The sequence below is a fragment of the Microcebus murinus genome, chromosome 32 (genome assembly GCF_040939455.1).
Source record: "Microcebus murinus isolate Inina chromosome 32, M.murinus_Inina_mat1.0, whole genome shotgun sequence".
Lineage (NCBI taxonomy): Eukaryota > Metazoa > Chordata > Mammalia > Primates > Cheirogaleidae > Microcebus > Microcebus murinus.
Window position 1 is genome coordinate 5,002,662 of NC_134135.1, and position 17,710 is coordinate 5,020,371.

Sequence of the window (17,710 nt, forward strand, 5' to 3'; positions counted from 1 at the left end):
GGAAAGCACTATAAATTCCACGTAAGTTTTCTGTGAACCTAAAAATAATCTGAAAAATAAAGTACATTTTTGAAAAAAGGAAACTAAAAATTCAAGGAACTTTATTACTTATTTCACAGCATGCTGTATGAACATCTGATTGCGTCAGTTTCACTTTCTCCCTTTCCAACCCAGTTCCGGTAGGGATGATGCAGAGAGGCCCTGGTGAATGCTGCACATGCAGTGGGTTTGACTGACAGTTCAGGAACCTTGAGTATAGAAAAATTCAATCATTTAAAGCAGCAGCTAGCAAACCTCTCCCACCATTTGCCCCTACAGGGAGCTATTATCATTATTCCATATATAAGAAACAGTTCTGCCTACTGCTCCAAAGGTTGATATTATCCCTATCTTCCAACGAATTGTTTTTACACATTCAATGAAAAGACAGTTCAGGACAAGTGCTGCTTCTATGTCTGTCCATAAGATATGTCCATACATGAGAAACCCACAGACATCTGTCTTCCAACAATACCCATCGCTCATTTCTTCACTGTGATAATTATCCCGTAAGTACATCACTTGCTCAGCTACCCATTAATCTGACAGAAAAGCTAAGTCCAAATCCATTTAATTTGTCTCAAGAAACATTAGATTAAGTCTACTATAAACAGAGTATTATCCCCAGGACGAGAGTAATCTACCTTACTCACCTCTGCTATGTCCATGCAGGTCCCAAAATTAATCCACTGAAGACCCCAATCCCATTAGGGTTAGAAAGCCATGTGGCTCTTTCACAAGTTTCTGTATTGACATTTCAAGGGTGATGAGAGAAAAACAACTGATCACTGGACAAAAAGATAGTTTACATATTTCTAATAAAGTCAGGAAATTTTGTGTTTCTCAGCCAGAGAAAGCACAGTCGGAATACGGCGGAGTCATCATTCATGAGAATAAAGGGGCTGATAGTTGGAAAACACACAGTAATTAGAGAAGCAGTGTTCACCAACCACAGACTGGGGTTATGGAATAGAGCAAGACAAGCATGCAAGATGGAAGAGAGAGTGTAAAAGGACACAAAGGTGGTCACCAGGAGAAGGATGCTTTGGGTGGCTCTGGACTCAGGGGAGGATTTAGAGGACCCATTAGTCCTGTGAATGTGACGGACCCGCTGCTTGTGCCTGTGCAGAATGAAAATCATGGAGCCACTGGACAAGATTATGAGCACAGAAAATAAAACTTCAGGAAATACAAGTAATGCTATATATAGTGCATCTAGAATTTTTTCACGACCTAGAGTAGAACAATAGCCAAAATTTCTTTTCTCTGTTATGTTTTTGCTGCTCCATTTGACAAGTATATTCACAGGAAAAATAAAATGTACTGCTATGAACAGGATCCAGCAGAAGAGAACGGAGTAGCCAATGTACTTTGGGGTTTTTATTTTCAGATCCTTCCACCTGGAGTTCCTGGGGCTGATCGTGATGGCCTGGAAAACACTCAAGAGGCAGGTGGTGCCAATGGACACTCCCCTGCCCACTCTCTGGACATACAAAAGAAGTTTGCATCCAAAATCACTGAAGAAATGTTTCAACCTAAAAGCTGTCAATGTCTGAGGAACCCCATTAGAAAGAATAACCACGGAGTTGGCTATAATCAAGTTCTTGATAATCAAGTCTTTGGACCTCAACCTGTATTCAGCATGGCAAAGGAAGACATAATGGTAGAGAAGAGAGTAATTGCCCAGGACTCCTATTGCAGTCTGTGTAAAGAAGATTATTCCTATTGCCATATTCCCAAAGGCTACTGTGTCCTTCAGCACATTTTCCTTTACATTATGACAACAATGATTCCTATGAGCAAAAAGCTTCATTAAATATTTTTGACAGCAAGAGAAACTTTCACGTGTTCTCCTGTGGGACTGTCAAGGAAATCGAGATGCACACAGAAATGGAGAGGATTAACAGTCTATTTCATGAAACTCGGTATTAAGGATGAGCTGGTGTTCCCTTGGAGGAAGCAATGACAAGTTAGAGCAAATAGAAAAAAATCATAATGCAACATTTTCAGAACAAACTGCTTTTGCTAATCATATGGAAATAATAGACAGCCTCAGTCACTACCACTCTGAAAACCACGCACATGCATATTAAATTAAAATGACTCAATTGATTGTTTTATATTCACCCAGGGGTGTCTTGTACAACAATGCTAATGAATGCAAACAATACATTTAGAAAAATCATATGCAATTAAAAAAGACAAGTTGGTGGCCAGGCGCGGTGGCTCATGCCTATAATTCTAGCACTTTGGGAGGCGGAGGCGGGAGGATTGCTTGAGCTCAGGAAGTCGAGACCAGCCTGAGCAAGAGCAAGACCCCATCTCTACTATAAATAGAAATAAATTAGCCAAACAACTAAAAATAGAAAAAATTAGCCAAGCGTCGTGGCGCGTGCCTGTAGTCCCAGCTACCTAGAGGCTGAGGCAGGAGGATCCCTTGAGCCTAGGAGTTGCTGTGAGCTAGGCTGACGCCATGTCACTCTAGCCAGGGCAACAGAGTGAGACTCTCTCAAAAAATAAAAACAAGACAAATTTAAAAAATTATTGCTTTATGATTACATTTATATAATCTAAACAAGCAAAAATGACTTAATCTCTTAAATGTTAGAATAGATGTAAAACTATGCCCCAACAATTTCTCTTATACAAATACATTCAACAGAACTATCCTGTTGGGAGTGGAGAATTAGAGGAGGCATAATGGGGCACTGGGGTGCTGGCAACATTCTCTTTTTGTCATTTAGGAGTTGCACACAGAGGTGTGTGTTGTTTGCAGAAATTCCACTGAGCTGTGCTGTGCACTTGTAATTTGTGTATGTTCCTTTAATTTTAAAATATCCATAGTTCCCCCAAGAGCGGGAAGGAGGGAAGATATTGTCCCTGTGAATGAATTTGACCTACTGCTATTGTCTACACAAGATGAAACTTATGTAGCCACAGCCCCAGATTATGTGGCTACACCAGAGACACCAGAGTAAGAACAACACTGCACACCTTGAGTTGCGATTTTGTCACGAGGCTCAGTAGAACAGTATTCTAAATCCTTTATTTTAAAAAAATTTTAAAATAAAAAAAACCCTTTATTTTTTCTTTGTGCTGTTTTCCTACAATTATACAACCATATACATATGTGTGAGCTTTTATTTTCAGTTCGACCAACCTGGAGTTCTTGGGCCTTGTTGCGTGACTGGACGCACTCAGAGGGAGGTGATATCATGCCTATGGACATAGTCTACCATCACTGTGAGGGTATAAAACAAATTCGCATCCCAAATCTTTGAGGAAATACTGCAATCTAAAAGCTTCCATGGCCTTCAGGACACAAGAAGTACCCATATTAATGTGCTTGAGAATTAAATATAAGGACATCAACCTGAATTCAGTGCAGTAAAGAAAGAGATGATGGTAAAGAAGAGGGAAAGTGCCCAGGATTCTAACCATAGTCTGAGATATGTGACCATCCCTATTGCCAAACATCTGGAGCTCATTCTGCCAATTCCCACTGACTGACACCAGCAGAGCCAGAGGATCCTGCCTGGAGAAATCCAGTGAGGGCTACATTTATATCAACAAAATCCAGTATTCTCACCAAGAAATATTTATTTACTTAAGGTTTATTCTGTTAAGAGACTTCCTAGAGTTGAATGTATAAACTTTAAAAAGGTCTTAAAATATATGAATCACTGCTATAATGCCTTACTTATGGTACCTTCTTTGATTTTTCAGAATTATATGATGTAGACACTAGTATTATTTTTTTGTCAAGACATGCAGATCATAAAAACAAAGATGTTAATTGATCTTGTCTCAATTCACATTCTGGATAGGGGCAGTGTGAAGACTTAAACTTGGGCTGGATACAAAGACAGTACCCTTAGAATTATGCTACAATAACAAATAACAGGTATGTTTTCAAATAATCTATACCTATACTTATTTTGTTTTTATAACTTGCCATTTTATGTTTTTTGTATTTTATAATATAATTTTGGTAGCAAGAATTTTCTATTTTGATGTAAAATTTTATTCTATAGACCAATATTAAGTATGAATAAAGCTTCAGAGATCTTAGTAAAATGTAGTGCACCCACATAGGGGTGGGGAACCTGTGGCCCTGAGCCCACATGTGGCCTTCTAAGTCCTCAAGTGTGGCCTTTTGACTGAATCAAAATTTTACAGAACAAATTCTTTTATTAAATGGGGTGCAACAGAGAAAGATAAAGTTTTCTTGCCTGCTTTGGCGCTTATAAAAAAGCAATCTTGAAATCGGAAGGCTGCAGGGTCCCCACCCATGCCGGGTAGGATTCATTTGCTGTCATTGTAGGAACAAAAATATAGTGGCGTCTATCAAAGAAATTATCGAGCCATATTACTTTGTCCCTGACCTATGAAACGTGAAACACTTTCTGTGATAAAATAGTAAGCACAGAAGGTAAGTTATTGTTAATTTCAAGCTAAATGCTTATCTGTTACTAATAACTAGGTTAGGTGCAACTGCTAGTAATGAAGTGAGATTTATGAAAAATATTAAAATGCAAGAGACTAACATAAATGGAATCTGGAAAATATGAAACCTTGAATAATTTATATAATCAAATAACAGGAAAATGTATTGTGAGCTTGGGGTTGATGTTAGTATATTATGAAACCAGAGGAAATAACACAAAATAACACATTTGGTCCTTATAACTTCTTTCTAATATTCATAATTATAACATTACCTTTCCCTCCAATGTGTTCCTAACTTCAGAGAAAACTCAATCTTACCACAGTCATCAGACCACAGACAGACGTTACATAGAGACAACAATTACTAGCTCCATTAAGTGGATCATAAACCTGTATTTAAATAAAAATATTTTACTCCAGAAGCAAACTCAAATCATGGTCTCTGCATAGGATTTGGTAATTCTTATAGTTCCATCCTAATAGTTATTATAATTATGTAGGCATTATAAACACATTTATAATACCGAGCATTCACTCTGTGATTTGTGTAAGGTAATGTGAACAGCCAATTCATTTCATTACTACAATCCTTAAGCACCTTCAAAATGAGTATCAGATTTTTATTAGCATTTGAATTATTCACCACCAATCATCCTCAGCTAGAGTTTTATTAAATTACACTAGGAGTCATCAGAGATTGACACAGGGTCTAGGACCCATCTCTTTTTGTGAACTCGGCTCATAGCTTAGAACTTATTCCTTCTTGTTGTCTAGCTTTGCCAGTGGACCTTTTACTACCCCTGAAGAATCCCGTTTCCAGGCATGAGCACTTGGACTTTCTTTCTTTACTTAAGACTTTGCAATGAAATACAAAACACTTACTGGAGTTCTTCGGTCTGCGCGTGGTGGGCTCAGTGTGGAGGTCAAGACAGCAATACACGGTGAAGGGGAGGCAGTCGGAGTCTGAGATAAAGGTTGGTGACTCTGTGATCTCACCTCCCCTCAGAACTGCAATTATCATTTCACCTGCAGTGGGAATGACAGTGCAGGCTTGGGGAACTGAGAACATTTCCAGAAAAACTTTTTTCCAGTTGCTAATTATGAAAACCAATTACAAGCTTCTCGTGAGTATCTCCAAAGAGACTGTTGGAGTGTTAGAGAGGCTATTACTTTTTCAGGATGCCCGAGGCACACCGGCTCTCATGCGTAAGTACTATTGAGCTCTGGGCCTCGAGGTCCTTGCGAGGGTTTTGTGTCTCGCTAGATTCCAGCGTCCCTGAGTTCTTCCACCCAAAGTCAAGTTAAGTTTTCATTTTGGGGTCCCTGAGTTGCACCATTTTAAGTATTCAGCCTAAAAACAGAACCAAACAGTACCAGAGAAGGATGTCTAATGAGGCAAGAGTGAAAGGAAGAACATGATGTTAACAATTGACATTGGAAGTCATTGGTTTCTTCCTCATGATGGCTGACTTAAGGCATTTCCAGTGTGCCTCATCCACTTATAAGAACCAAAATAGTGTTAAATGATCACACCTTGAACATATTATCCAAGAAGGAGCATAGCTGTTCAACAGAAAAGCAAAAGGAAAATCCAGGTTCTAGGAAGAAGTGCAGGCACCGTCCAGGCTGGACCGGCTAAAGGCCACGGTGAATACCCAGTTGGGAGAGCACGAGTGAGTGTCTCTGTGGGCCGCTTTCCTGCGGAAGTGCAGTGCAGTCCAGTTTGTCTCCAAAATTTCCCCTTTTCATAAGGACACCAGCCATATTGGGTTAGGGGCCCAACCTACTCCAGTGTGACCTCATCTTACCCTAACTAATTGCTTCTTCAATGACTCTATTTCCAAATAAGGCCATATCTTAATGTAGTGGGGGTCAAGACTGCAATATATGACATTTGAGGGGGATACACAATTCAAGCCATACGAGAAAGGGTGTGATGATGCCATACTCACAAAATGCAGATGTGACTCAGCTAAATAATGGGAGAGAGGCCCACAGAAGAAGAAGCGAAGGGAATGTTTCTTTCTCAGGCAAATGTGGAGTCCCAGGTCACATGCTAAGTCCTCTATTCCTTGGGAAAAGCCATGCTTTTCTAATTTGAGAACTTCTACTTCTCTACTTCTGAAATACAAGCCAAAAAGAGAATATGGTGTGTGTGTGTGTGTGTGTGTGTGTGTAGTATCATGGGAAATTAATGAAATTAATGAAGAATGACTTTACTGTATTGTTTAAATATTTTACTATTAAATTTATTTCTATCTGTATTATTTTTCTATTTAACAGAACAACTTACCACAAACTTAGCAGTTTAACAAAACGCTCATTTATTTTCTTTCATTGCTTATATTTGAAATCTTTGGGGTTCGCCTGCATACTCCGATTAGGGTGTCACAAGCTAAAATCAAGCTTTCAGTCAGGCTGGGATCTACTGTTGACATTCTGGGGAAGAATTCACATTCAGGATATTTTAGATTTTGACAGGATTTATTTTCTTCTTACACTTACCTTTTTTTTTTTTTTTTTTGAGTCGGAGTCTTGCTCTGTTTCCCAGGCTAGAGTGCCGTGGCCTAGCTCACAGCAACCTCAGACCTCTGGGCTCAAGCGATCCTCCTGCCTCAGCCTCCCGAGTAGCTGGGACTACGGGCATGCACCACCACCTGTTCTCCATCTTCAAAGCCGGCAGTGGTGTGCTAAGTCCCTTGCTTCCTCCAATCCTGCTTTTCTTCTCCTATAGCATCTTCTGCCATGTCTTTCTGATAAGCTGCTGTAGTTCCTTCAACTCCTCCAGATAATCCAGGACAACCTCTCAATCTTAAAATAAGATGATCAGTAACCTAAGCAATGGCAAAATCCTCTTTACCTGTAAAATAGCAAAACCACCCAGGTAATGTTACCCCCAGGGTTGTGAATCTGCCCGTGGTGTCATGAGACCCGCACATTTGTGTCAATAAAAAAGTTAGTTTTAAACATTGTCTCTATATTTACAGAACTATTACCACTGGTTATCTCTGGTGACGGATTCATATAAATAAAAAGCAAAGGAGAGTAAAATCTTAAACATTTTATTTTTTATGGTAAAGCTTACAAATGTAAACTTATATCAATAATAGCTTAGAAAGCTTAAAATAAAGTGTTATATTTTACAAATATCACAAAAATAAAGGAATATTTATCACCTCAGTCTTGGCGAGTAATAGTCTTTGTTCCATGACCGTTCTTCACACAGAAGGGGACCATCCAAATGCATGAGCTGGCGCCTCTTTGGAGCAGAGTACCGGACCCCGTCAGCAGCCTCTCCGCTAACCCTGGCTGTGGAGACTCCTGCACGGGGAAACCCAGAGAAAAGAGCAACTGCTGTTGAGTGTTGTTCACCTAAAGTTGCGGCTGCTGTCCTCCACTGTATACTCAAGTTAAGGGGGCTTTGGGGGCACTTTATAGGAACAAGGCTTTTGCCTCTCGAGGTGACATTAGAATGTAAGGCTGTTGTGATGTGACCATCAGCGAGGGGATGAATGAATGAGGGAATCTACTAACGGCCCCCGGATGCCTTTTGCCACCTTCATCACTCCTTGCCTAATCCTTCCTTTTACCCCACTTCTATTTTCCCCTGCTTCGCCCTCCACCCCTCCTCTGTGTGACCTCTAGACAGCCACTAAATCTGCGCCCTCCCTCGGACCTCCATCCAACCGTTCCATAGTTCTCCTGGGCCCCCTCCCATGACATCTGTGACACCCGTCCCTCAGTGCCCTTGGTCCTGGAGCCTCCGTCAGACCCTCCCCACCTTCAGTCGCCCCTACAAGCTCTATCAGCTGTGCTGTCCTTGCTCTCACCTGTATACACTTCCAATCCCGGTATCTCAGCTCTTCCCCCGGGTTTTCTATGGCTCAACCCAGAAAATGCCCAGCTCTCACCGGCATTCCCATCTCTATAAAACCAACGCACGCCCTGGACCCATGACCCCAACCCTACAATCCTGACCCTTCCTTGTGGGCCCTGCAGCTCACTTACACCCACCACCCTCCACACCTCCCTCATTGTCCTCTGCCCGTTTTGCCTGCCTGCGTGCCCATGACCTCCCCCAGGCTCCAGCTCCTTGTCCCAAACTCTGTCTGTCTACGCTCCATCGTTATTCTACAAGATTGGCCCACCCCATGTGTATTCCCCTTCCTTCCACACGGTATGTTAACCCCTCCCCTCTACTGACCTGTACCCACTTTGGTCCACTAACCCCGTCCTCACGAGCACTGTTGTTCCCGTGACCCTCTGCTACTCTTATCACCCCATATCCGAAAATGGCCCATATCTTAACTTCCTTTGTCTCCTTGCATTCTTAAAGGGGTATTGCTCTTTATTCCCTAAGCAACATTTAATATCCTTTACTTTCTATCCCTCTGCCCTCTCCCTTCCCTGCACTCTCCACACCCCATGACGCCCAGGCTCTCTGCACCACCACATTTTTTATGTCCCTTTCTCCCGTGCCTCTTTTCTATTCTGTTCTATCTCCCACACACCTCCCCCGTACACTGTGGTTCTCCCAAACACTCCAACTTTCCCGCCAGAGGTATCCAGACAGGAGGCGGTGCTCGCGGTACTTTTCAAGTGCTGAACACTATACATGTTGCCTTTGCAGGTTCTTTCGGGGTTAGAAGGATGATAGAATGTGGAAATGCCCAGTTAATCGAGCATCCAGAAGTCTGGAGATATAGTTTTGCTTCTGTATAAGAACATATTATTGAGATACACGCATGCATGTGGACTGTATGAGGGTGAATTTATGAAAGAGCGTAATTGTGATATTGTGTGAGTGTGTATCATTATGAGTGTTTATCTGTACATGGCAAGTGTATGCATGAATGTGAGTGTGCAACAGAAATTGCGTTTGTGGCTGAATAAATATATATGAGTGTGTGTGTCTGTGTGCACATGTGTTTGCATCCATGTATAAATGAGTTTATGTAGTATATGTGTGTGTGCGTCATGTGAATTTTCCACCACTATGATTCTAACTACTAATTTTAAAATTGGGAGGTTGGGTGCGGTGGCTCACGCCTGTAATCCTAGCACTCTGGGAGGCCGAGGTGGGAGGATCGCTCAAGGTAACCAGTCTGAGCAACAGTGAGACCCTGTCTCTACTAAAAATAGAAAGAAATTAATCGGCCAACTAAAAATATATAGAAAAAATTAGCTGGGCATGGTGGCACATGCCCAGAGTCCCAGCTACTTGGGAGGCTGAGGCAAGAGGATTGCTTGAGTCCAGGAGTTTGAGGTTGCTGTGAGCTAGGCTGACACCACGGCACTTTAGCCCAGGCAGAAGAGTGAGACTCTGTCTCAAAAAATAAAAACTATTGTGAGAGGTTAATGGGCAGTAATGCAGAAACACTAAAATAAATAAATAAATAAATAAAAATTGCGGGTGATTGCATAATGAACCTGGATCATATTGTTTGTAGAAAAAATTAAAGAATAAAATTCAACTCATAATTTACATTGCTTAATTAATTATAAAGACAGGATTGTTCATTACTGAAATTTCAGCAAAGGAAAGTGTACAGGACTGAGTTGAACATTCAATGATGTTGAATTAAATATAGCATTGCCTTATTTGATATTGCCTTATTTGATGATGCAATCTGCCTATGAAATAACTGATCCTAATGCTTTTTTTGTTAGAGATAGTTTTGGAACTTTCTCTCTTCCATAAAGATTTTTCTCCTATGTTTAATCACTTCTAGGATTAATATTGGTGAAATCTATCTTCCTACCAAATGTTCATATTAATTAGCACTGAGTGCTATAAACGAATCCAATGATATCTAATGTAGATGGCATCATGTTTGTCCTTTGTCGTACCTCTTTTTCAATTATTCTCAACTATTTGTGTCGTTCTGTTTCTTTGCTCGTAACTTATGTGATGATGCAGCTCAGTGGTTTGAAGATTACAAAAGATCTCAGGTCTGGGTAGGAGAACTCAATGAGGCAGGGCGTCCAGTGAGACACACATACGTCGCCATCCTTGGTGTGTCAGACCTCAGCATTTCCTGCTCTCCTCCTGTGAGACCCTGTCTGCCTCTAGGGATCTTGTAGAAGAAACAGCTTGTCCCAAATACTCCAATAGTCTCTGAAGAGATGACAACTATAAACCTGTAATTGTTTCCTGAAAATTAGTAACAGGGAAAAATGTTTTCAGAAATATTTTCATCTCCCCAACCTGTGCTCACCATGCTGCTACAAGTGAAAAGGTAATTGCAGTCCTTAGGGGAGATGAGGTCACAAAATCGTGAGCACATATCCCAGAGTCTACATGCCTCCTCGCGCATGTGCACAAGCTGCCTGGACATGCACGGCGTGTCTACTGTCCAAGCAACGGAAAGAATTCAGTGGCTATTCTCCATTTCAACCTGAGAGACAGAATCAGTAAGGGAAGAGATTGTACCAAAAGTCTGGGTAAGTGATCATATTGGAAAAAGTCTTTTCTGGGTTTGAACTTGGTCCAGTGCCAAAGCCATACAGCAGAAGTAATTCCGAGTCATGGGCTAAGCTACTAAAAATATTATAGAAGGGTTCCTAGACCTCACACCAATCTCTAGGACTCCTAATCTAATATCTGGTCATTCACGACGACAGCGACTGCTGGTGTTTAGTCCAAGTCAAAACAAAGCTGATTTTAAATGTGCTAAGGTCTGCAGTTCCAATATTCTGCTGCTCGGCCTCTTGGATAGGAATCGTGGACATGAGTTTCAGGTTTACCGCTGGTGCATCAATAATACCTGCATGCTTGTAATAAAGATGAATCTACAGGAATACTTTAATCTTGTGCAGGAACAGTGTGTCTAATAGCAGTTGCTGGAACAGAAAAGTTTTCTGTAACTCAGGACTAATGAAGTGATTAGTGGATTCAATAATTGTGTCTCTACAGATTATGCAGAGACTTGTCCCTCTTAAAGTTAGAGAAGCATCATTTAAAGAAAACTTAACCTTATGAGTTTCAGACAGTACGTGTCAGGCTCAGATGTATCTTGTGATATTTCCTCTACTTTAAAATATAATGCTAATCCAAAAATGTACTTTAATTTATACAATACACGAGATTTATGCCCTATCATTCCATTTTGCAGGTATCCCACATTTTAATCTTTCTCAAATGGTGCCTTATTGCTAATAGTTTTATTTAACTCAGGTATTAATCAATAGATAAGCATATGATGTAAATTAGTAATAATTTAGTAATAATAACTAAATTAGTAATAATTTAGTTTCTACCGTGTACTATTATATCAGACATCAGTGTTTTACATCCCATAGTTCCTTTAATATTTTTCATTGTAATTTTGTTCCTGAGATAAAAACAGATGAGTCATTCTGTTGCCATTCTAATATCACACCATTTCTGCATTGATTAAATCCAAATATCAAGGGGCAGGTATTTGTAGTATTACACTGCAATCTGTGTATCTAGTACATTTTACTAGGATCTCTAAAGCTTTATTTAAAAATTACATTGACTTATAGAATACATTTGTATAAATAAATGAAAAATCGTTACTACCAAATTTTAAGATAAAATGAAATGACAAGGTGCAAAATAAAAACTAAATTTAGAGCTGGTTCATTTGAACAACAGAGCTAAGCAGCTTTTTAGCATATCATGAATTAAATACAGTATTTTTGTTACCAGCACAGCCTGGTTCTCATCTCTACTTTGCTTCTACAAGGGTGTGAATTTACACCAAACAATCTCTGTGCCTACATTTCTCTTCATCTTTATAAGGAAAGTAAAAGCTATGCCTGTCTCATAAATTTGTGAGGAATAAAGAAGTCCCAGCATATATAGCTTTCATAGCTGTGATTCATACATTGCAAGTGTTCTTTAAAGGTTATATGTTCAACTCTTTAGGAAACCCTAAACATGCAAAAACTTTAATGCTTTCCACATGAGAACTGTTGGTAATGGAGAATAGTGGATTTCAGCCAATGTGGCAATTGTAGCCCACTCCTTATTTCCACACAGGATTTTTCTGCTCAGAAGACAAATATCAATCACTGAGAACTAACAGGATGTTTGCAAGGGATTTGGCCATAGGAATGATCTTCTTATCACAGACTGTATTTGGAATCCTGGGGAATTTCTCTCTTCTATTCCATTATTTCTTCTTTTATTTAACTGGGGGTAGGTTAAGAACCACAGATTTGATTGTGAGGCACCTGATTGTAGCCAACTGTTTGGTCATTTTCTCTAGAGGAATCCCCTACACAGTGGTATCTTTTGGGTGGCAACATGTCTTCAATGATTTGGGCTGCAAATTTTCTTCCTATATTCATAGAGTGGGCAGGGGTGTGTCCATTGGCAGTACCTGCCTCTTGAGTGTCTTCCAGGCCATCATAATCCATCCTGGGAGCTCCAGGTGGGCAGAGCTTAAATTGAAAGCTTCTGAGTACATTGGTCCCTCTATTTTCTTGTGCTGGATCCTGCAAATGCTAATCAATGTCATTTTTCCTATGTATGTGACTGGCAAATTGAACAATAAAAATATTACAAACACAAAAGATTTGGAATACTGTTCTGCTGTTCGTCATGAGAAAACTATAGACTTCCTGTACGCAGCACTGCTGTCTTTCCCTGACGTGTTCTGTGTGGGGCTCATGCTCTGGGCCAGCAGCTTCATGGTTTTGGTCTTGCATAGACACAAGCAGCAGGTGCGACACATTCACAGGGCCAACGTCTCCCCCAGATCTTCCCCTGAGTCCAGAGCTACGAAAGCCATCCTCCTCTTGGTGAGCTTATTTGCCTATTTTTATATCCTTTCCTGCATCTTTCAGGTTTTTTTGGCTCTTGTTACTAATCCCAGCTGGTTTCTGGTAAACACCACTGCAGTGGTCGCTGGCTGTTTCCCAACTGTGAGCCCCTTTCTGCTCATGAGCCAGGACTCCAGGGCATCCAGACTCTGGTTTGCCTGGATAAGGACCACAAAACCCCCCTAACCATAGAAGGAAGATATTAATTGTATGTTTTTTGCACAATGTTTGTTTATTCATTCATCCCCCACAGGACTGTAACAGTTATATCAAAATATAGTGATGGTAGCGTACACACACGTGCACATGCACACACACATACATTTGTACATTATAAATGTGTGCATGTACATAAATGTATGTGGGCATGTGGTACATATGCAAATCATTACGATTGTGGCTGTTATCCATTAAGTAATAATACTAGGAAATATTACATAGGATATGTAAAATTTAGAATTTAAATTAATACTAATACGACTGACAAACTAATATAAAGCATATTTTATCTGATATTTATCTTGGCATTGTAGTTGGTCAACTGGTGAAATATGTGAAATGTATTTTTCACTTACGTATTAATACTTTAATTCTTATTCTTAGCCATATATCTTTCGAAAAAAAATGTCCAAATGAATAAAGTCAAGCAGTGTTTACTTTAAAAGGAGTACTTAGTCTTTTTTATTTAATGTGATAATGGACATACTTGGAAAGCATTTACCAACATATTGCGTGGTTTTCCTGACAGCTGCACTACTTTCTTGTCTTTCTGTGTTTATTTTTGTTCTTGTTAATTTATTTTAAATCTCCACATTTTACTCCTCTTCTTTGGGTGCTGTATATTTACTAATGCTTAGATTTCAACCTAGATATAGCAGTGGGCTGTCAACACATTTTACATCTTTAAAAATTAATCACAATGTAAAGTTATGTAATACATCTACTCTAGACCAGCGGTCCCCAACCGTTTTTGCACCAGGGACGGGTTTCACGGAAGACAGTTTGTCTACGGAGGTGGGAGTAGGAGCAGGGGTGGGCCAGGCGGTGAATTGCGGGAGAGGCGGAGCTCAGCTGGTCACGCGCGCCTCTGTCTTCCTAACAGGCCACAGATTGCAACTGTAGACATAAGACAATTGAAAGACGTTGCTTCTTCAGATATCGACTACGCAGCAGGGAAAAAAACAAAAAAAGACATTGCATACTAATCTATTTACTTTCTTACAACTTATTTTTTAATTGTTGATCCACAGGTTTTTTGTTTGTTTGTTTGTTTTGAGACTGAGTCTCACTCTTTTACCCGCCTAGAGTGCCATGGAGTCAGCCTAGCTCACAGCAACCTCCAACTCCTGGGCTCAAGCAATCCTCCTGCCTCAGCCTCCCGAGTAGCTGGGACTACAGGCATGCACCACTATGCCCGGCTAATTTTTTCTATATATTTTTAGTTGTCCAGCCAATTTCTTTCTATATTTTTAGTAGGGATGGGGTCTCGCTCTTGCTCAGGCTGCTCTCAAACTCCTGAGCTCAAATGATCCACCAGCCCTGGTCTCCCAAAGTGCTAGGATTACAGGCGTGAACCACTACGCCCGGCCAATTGTTGATATATAGTTGTAAAAGTTTTATTACAGATCATGAATGCACTGCTCAATGAAATTTCACAAACCAAATATATCTCTGCACACAGACCCAAATCCAAAAACAGAATATTGTCAGCTTGGGAGGTGTTTCCTTGTGCCTCTGCCAGTCACTATTCCTGTGAGTGACCACGACTTTGGCATTTAATGGTATAGATCACTTTCACTTTTTTGTAATTTATAGAAATGGAATAATTTAGCATGAATTCTTTTGTATTTGGCTTTTTAAAAATCCACATATCTGTGAAGTTTGTATGTATTTTTGTGCTAGAATTTAACTGTACATATATCAAAAAATTAATATAATAATTGTTCTTCATGCACATGTGAGTGATTTTCAGCGTGGGGCTGTTATGAATAGTGCTGGAATGGAAGTTCTTCATATTTTGGTGATACATGCATGGATTTCTGCTGGGCATATATATGACAGTGGATTGTTGGGATCTACGTTTACATCTACTCAGCTTGGGAGACATTGGCAAACATTATTCTGAAATGTTTACACGAATTTCACACCCGAAGAAGCTCTTAATTTTAACACCATATTATTTATGATGGCCTCTTTTATGGTTAATATTTCCTGTCTGTTAAAAGTTTTTTTCTATTAAGATATATTAGAGATATATATGTTCTCTGTTTTCCTCTAAAAATATTTTATACTCTTAAAATTTGTATCAGGAACCCATTCACAATAATTCTGTTATAAGTGTGAATATCAATGTCTTCTTTTTCATCAAGCACTAGTCTTGACTAGTCTTTTAAAAATTGTTTTTGTTTCAGTGTTTCATTTTAGATCGTGTTTGTACCGAGACCAGACTTAAAGATCTCAGGTGTGCTCCAACTCTGCGCCTTTCCCTGAGGAAATAAATTTCAATTTATTCTGACAATGTTGCTCCTGGCTTTCTTTTTATTTGCTGTCACCTATCATTGCCTCATCCAGCTTAACTTCACTTTTCCTTAGAGATTACTTTTCTGTCCAGTTTCCTGTTCTTGGCTGGGCGCAGCGGCTCACGCCCTGTAATCCTAGCACTCTGGGAGGCCGAGGTGGGCGGATTGCTTGAGGTCAGGAGTTCGAGACCAGTCTGAGCAAGAGCGAGACCCCGTCTCTACTATAAACAGAAAGAAATTAACTGGCCAACTAATATATATAGAAAAAATTAGCCGAGCGTGGTGGCGCATGCCTGTAGTCCCAGCTATTTGGGAGGCTGAGGCAGGAGGATCCCTTGAGCCCAGGAGTTTGAGGTTGCTGTGAGCTAGGCTGACGCCACGGCACTCACTCTAGCATGGGCAACAAAGCGACACAATGTCTCAAAAAAAAAAGTTTTCTGGTCTTTCTGTTTCTTTTTGCCTCTTTCAGTCTTTAATACCACACTGCACTACAAAATCAAGCGTCATCTTGATGTCAAAATCTTCAGTGGGACTGAATTATGTGAAGGTGGTAGGGTAGGAAATTCCCCAGGAATCCTCCCACATAGGCAACAATTGCACTGGTAGAATCTGTCTGATGCAAATAGTTGGCATCTCCAGAGCATATATTATAGCAGGTTGTATCTTCCAGGGAAAAGTTTGAGCAGCAACTTGCAGCTAATTTCTGGCAGGTAGTGGGTGGTTCATGTGTTCCTGTAGCAGCTTGCACACATCTTGGGGAAGCCAGGGTGTGCAATAAGAACTCTGTCCTCCAAATATCAGGGACCTCTGTTCAAATTGTTTACTGCTGCATGTGGTCACAGAGGTGCAGCCAGCCATGATGGCACTCAGATGCCACCCTTGAAAGTCTGCCCCACGCCCCCTCTGGGGATTCAAATGGCCTGACCATTGTTTCTTTGTTATTTTTCCACCTATCATTAGTCTTGTTCACCCTTTTAGAATACAGACATTTAAGACTGAGGCTATTCAAAGGCAACTGCATACATGGAGGAATTTAGAAAATCGCCGTGCGTGCTCAGGGAAAGGCACAGTTAGAGCACATCGGAGAAGATCTTTAAGTCTGATCTTGGTATAGGCATAATCTAAAACAATAAAAAAACTAAAACAAAACCAAAAATATTTTTTTAAAGACTAGTCAAGTGCAGTAGTGGGAAGGGGGGAAAGTAGTAGAACAGGAATTCAATCCGTAACTGACTGTGAACAATCAAGTGAGATAACTTACTACGTTCGGACCAGCCAAAACCAAAACTTTTTTTAAACTCTTGGAAAAGGGATAATGTGATTTAAAAAGTTGCCTACGATATTATTAGGTTCAAATATGCAGTTCAGATTTGCTATGGTTTCAACATTCCCCTAAAAAGCTTATGTGGCAAACTAAATCCACAATGCAACACTGGTAAGAGGTGGGAAACGTAAGAATTGATTAGGCCACCAGGGCTCTATGCTCATGAAACGAATAACGCCATCTTCTTAGGAGCGAGTTCATTATTGCATGAGTGGGTTTCTTACGAAAGGATGAGTTGCACCTCTCTTGCGCTATCTCTTGCCCTCTGCAAGTGATGTTTTCGTACCATGTTATCCTGCAGCAAGAAGGCCCCCACCAAATGCCAGAGCCCTGACCTTGGACTTCCCACTCTCCACCAGTAAGGACCAAAGATTAACCCTAGGCCAACATGACTTCCGATTCCGGTGCTCTAGCTCCGCGGCAACGCCTCTGTTAGGAAACTCTAGGGCGCAGGCCGGAAACCGGGCGTTCCCGGAAGTCCAAGTTCTGGCCGTTGGCCACGCATTGTGACGCGACGCGGTCGCGCCCATCTCGGCGCTCGGGTGACGCGGTAACGACTGCTGCACCGCACCGCTGTCGGAAGGCA